At 34.3% G+C, this 4,917-nt stretch overlaps 1 long non-coding RNA gene across 1 annotated transcript; it reads right to left on the bottom strand.

Annotated features, from left to right (window-relative positions):
- Positions 1-1,668: 1,668 nt before the first annotated feature.
- LOC133736543 (uncharacterized) lies at positions 1,669-3,839 on the bottom strand. Its single transcript, XR_009859609.1, has 3 exons — positions 3,580-3,839; positions 3,380-3,464; positions 1,669-1,791 (listed from the first exon to the last, which is right to left on the bottom strand). It is a non-coding gene; the product is annotated as an uncharacterized LOC133736543 (long non-coding RNA).
- Positions 3,840-4,917: the final 1,078 nt, after the last annotated feature.

Raw genomic sequence — 4,917 nt, forward strand, 5'->3', positions numbered from 1 at the left:
CGATTTGAAAACAGTTCTTGCTGGAGAGCTCCATTAATACGAACATGAAAGATGAAGTAGAGACTAAGAAGAAGAAGGAGAGACTATGAAGAAGAATAGAGAGAGTGAAAATCGAGATCTGAGAGAGCACAGTGAGAAGGAGAGAGGCTGGTGTTTGAGTTTTCTAGTTTCGCGAGTTCTAGGTCGAGTTGAGAGAGTTGAGTGAGAAGGAGAGAGCGCGCGGGGTGATGTTTGAGTAGTGTTTAGTCATGGTCGAACTGAGTGAGAAGGGATATATGTCAAAATGTCAAATAGCACAAGTCAAAATAATTTAGGAAATTTTAAAACAACCCCCACATTTAGACAACATTTAAATGTTGTCTGAATGTCACAACATGTGGCTATTTGAGAGGGAAAAGACTCAATCAACTTTTGGATATCCCTCCAAATTTGAGATAGGAAATCACCACCTTCTACAACTACACAAATGTGTTATCTGAATGCTTGCCATTTATCCAAATTTGAGATAGGAAATCACCACCTTCTACAACTACACAAATGTGTTGTCTGAATGCTCACCATTTTTCCAAATTAAACCAGTATGGTTTTAGTATATATTCAGACAACAGAAAAAAAATTATGTCGTCTGAAAAACTCAGACGACATAAAACAAAACTTATGTCGTCTGATGCGTGTCGTCTGAAGGCCTTTTTGGCATAGTGTTGGCACATGGCAGTTGATGTGTATGGCGAAGAGTACAGCGACATGATTCTACATTCCCTTCACAATGTCAGCCATGTTTATTAAATAGTATCAGTATAATATTGAATAAATTAATGAAATGATCAATTACGAAGACAATATTACATTTTCAACTTGCAAATTATTTTGTTTAATGCTGTGATAGACGCAAAGTCTCTCAACTCTTTCAACTCCTCCTGCTTGGCACAGTGTCAAACAATGAAACGACTCTTCTCAAATGATGCTTTAATATCGGTATGTTGCAGCTCTATTAAAGAATGTTTACTATCCTATGACGAATCAAAGTTAGGTTGGCTAGAGCCAAGTTGTCTCTTTAGCTTTGCATGTGCACTTTTCGCTCTATAGAAGAAGAAAAAAGTTAATAAAATACAATAACATAATACTTATATATACATACTGAAAAACATTCAAATTACCTATTCGAATTAGTAGTAACAAAATGTAGAAACTTGTTTGTCTATGCTAATACAAACTTTTCCTTGTGCACTAACCATGTGTCCTTCAAATAGGTAATACCATATGATTATGTTTTATATCTAAATTCAAATGCCTTTAATTAGCCTCTCCAGGTACTCTTTTTTAGTTTTGGAAGTGATCATGAATTGCCAAGCATCATTAAACATCTCCCACCTTTCTTTGGTTTCAAACATGCTAATGCATTTTGCAAGCATCCCTTTACTAATATGTCATGTACACAACATATGATTGCTAGTAAGAAATATTTTACTTACGGCTTTCATAAGCGCCAAGTCTCTATCTGTGTCACATCTCATTTTTTTTTTTTTTGGAGATGCAACTCATACTCCAATCACGGAAATAAATTTTCGAAATCGAAATATGAACAATTGGAAAAGAACAACGCTTGATAAGGTTCTGAAATTGAAACACAACCTTATTACATGAGGAGTTTACACCAACAGTTACAACAAAAGATCAACTATATTCCAAGTTCTTATCTAGGAACCCAAGCATGATCAATAACACATATGTATATCACCTTATTAAAAACATCATTGTAGGAAAATAACGTCAAACTTATTTATTCGTCACCTGCAAAATGGTAAAAGGGGTGAGCATACATTGCCCAGTAGGAGAATAAAACCTCTTTGAAGATCATAGATTAGAACAACAATAATGAATGGATGCAACTGCTATCTATTCCCGATAATCCACATTGCAAAATAACCAAGCCTACATGTCTCATACCATGTATTTTACCACGAAGGTGACTCAGAGTATTCAACGATATGAACTACCCCCCACCCAAAATCAATCCCCCTAACCCTCTTTTGCTAGTCATCTTGTCCATTCCCCTTTCGCCAGTCCCGAATTACCCTTTCAATATCCTATACTAAATACTCACTAACAAATGGGCATACCTGGGATCTGGTACCTGCTGAGGTTATAAACTCAACTACGCAAAAGATAAACTACCAACATACTTATTCCAATAGCATATACATATTACCATCACCACCCATATATTTCATATGTCTTACTGAAAATATAAATATATTCAATTCATCATATATACTTTGAAAATATAAATATATTCAATATTCAACCATTCCAAACAAGCAGATCAGAGAACATATATGCATATAACCATGTAAACAAACATCCAATACAAACATAGAGGCTCCCCAAGTTTTCCCCTATCTTGATCGATTTTCACGTTAAGTATCCAGATGAAAATAAGTTCCTATTGAAAGAATAAAATTCATTAGTTCCACACGCATAGAATTAAATAAGAACTCAGCTCAAATACTTTGAAAATCTGGCAGTGAGTTGTTTTGACCAAAACAGATTTTTACTTGACAAACTGAAATACTGCAATTTTCTGACCCAGTCACCTTTACGTTAAAAACTGTACAAATCTGTTTTTGTGGCCTTCTAATGATTTGTTTCTGACATCCTAAAGAAACTCTCAGAGTTGGAATCACCTGAAAATGATTTTTTTTAGAATTAGTTATGAATTTTTTAAGTTCAACTACAGTTCCACGTTTTTCTACAAAAACTGTTGATGTGTGCTTACTTCTTCCATTTTAATGTAACTTTTCAAAACTCTAATTTGTGTAAAACTTCCAGTACTGAAAATAGACATTCTAATGTTTCAAATAAAAGAAACCACACTCTTAACAAAGTTTTAAAGGATGAGTTAAGGCTCTATACATTTAACTCTAAAACTGCATATGTTTCCTAGCTACTTGATTCTTGACTTTTCTTATGTCAAACTCTGCTAATCTATGTTTTCCAACAACTCCAAAAACTCCACTGACCAAAGGAAACAACAAAATAGAAATCAGAATGATTCCAATTTCTTATTTGAAAATTTTCAACAACCTTTGGTGTAAACTATTTACATGAACTGGTGAAACCAAAATAGAACAAAAAGATGAAAAAAGAGTTTTACCCAGTAACAAGAAACTAATAAAGGCTAACTGATATTCCAATCTATTGCAAGTTTTGCTAACAATGAATTGAATATTTTTTTCAAATTTTACAGGTCTTACAATAGCTTAAGGAGTTAAAAAAAAAAAAAAAAAAAAAAAAAACAGAAACATAACCCAATTTGCAAATTGAATTAACCATTAGAACCAGCAAAGAACTTATCAAATAATCAGAAAAAGAATCACACCTGACTTCTTACTCCTCCACTTCTAAGACACCAAAACTCTCTCTCTCCCCCCTTTGTTTATTTACGTATCTAGCAACTCAAGGAACTATATGGAAAGCATAGATGGCTCAGCCTATTTAGTGTCTGGAAAGGAGGTGAAAACATAGAACTCAAGATAGGTCTAACATAAGAAAAATTGGATATTCTAATTGAAATCTTACCCATATAGGTACTACACTAGCCACCCCCAGATATCTAAAGTCCCAGTTCTTGATTCTAGGTTCCAGCTCCTACTTCATAGCTTTGGGGAATCATCGATTTTGAAACTTATTTTTCAAGGCCACTGACACCTCCTCCTTGCCCATGGCGGTAGCTATGACTTTTATGCTTTTCTAAGGTGGTAGCTATGTATTTAGATTGAAGAGAATCTGAAGGTGAAAAACACGATGAAGAAAAAAGACAAAACTTTGAGTTTAGGATTGGTGTTGATCTAGCTTGGTTGTGGAATTTTTTTCTATAAGTTGTTAAGCCAATTGGGTTTGGGTTTTGGGCCAAATACTTGGGCTACAACTTTCTTACTTAAACCCATAAACAAATAAGAAAAATCAACTCTTATATTTCAACATATATAATTCAGTTTGCTAACTTATTTTTCAGAAAATTTTAAGTCGTCACAATCTGTGACTAACACATGAGGAAGATCATCATTAAACAACTCCTTCAACCGTGACAAAACCCATATGAAATTATCTTCCTTCTATGAATATGCAAATGCAACAGTGAATATGATATTAGTTGACTTCACCCCCACAATCTCTAAAAGCGGTACCTATTAGTCTTGCATGAGCAGTCCATTATAATTACATGCGGGAATGAACGCAAAATATCAACATTGGTGGGGTGAGTCCAAAATTAGTATGACAGAACCTGATCGGGTCCAATACTTCTATGATGCTCAATATAGTTGTGATGAGACAATTTACTAAATAATTGTTGCATTTGTGTTCTTCCAGCCAATTCTTTTGTCCTGTACCTTTGTCTAGCATTGTATGTTGTCTTCAAGGTTAACACATTTAACCCACCTCTTATCTTTATGGTGGTCAAAATTTGCTTAGGTCGCATGAAATTCTTAGACATTTTCACCAAGAGCAAACTTTGTTCTTGAGTCAATCTCCCTGCATAGCTATGTCCCTGGAGATATTTTGAAGCATTATGATTATGCACTCCACATACAACTACTAGCTTCCATTCATTTCCATCGCCAACATTCAATTCTCTTAATAAGAATGGGCATCCACATTTTTTGGTACCAGTTTTCTTTACGTGTGGACGCACTACTAAAATTATGTTATTAGACATCGCATGTTTTAAATCGGTCAGACTTGCCCACGACGTAAAAAAGTAATCTAACATCGTTTTATGAAAATACCGATTTAAATGTATATCATTAACATCGGTTCTTAAAATGACTGGTGTTAAAAGTTTTGTTCGAAAATTTGCGGGAACCTATTTTTACAAAAACCGCCAAGTCTTTTAAGTGAAATGAAGAAGCGGGGACT

The sequence above is a fragment of the Rosa rugosa genome, chromosome 3 (genome assembly GCF_958449725.1).
Source record: "Rosa rugosa chromosome 3, drRosRugo1.1, whole genome shotgun sequence".
In the NCBI taxonomy this organism is placed as follows: domain Eukaryota; kingdom Viridiplantae; phylum Streptophyta; class Magnoliopsida; order Rosales; family Rosaceae; genus Rosa; species Rosa rugosa.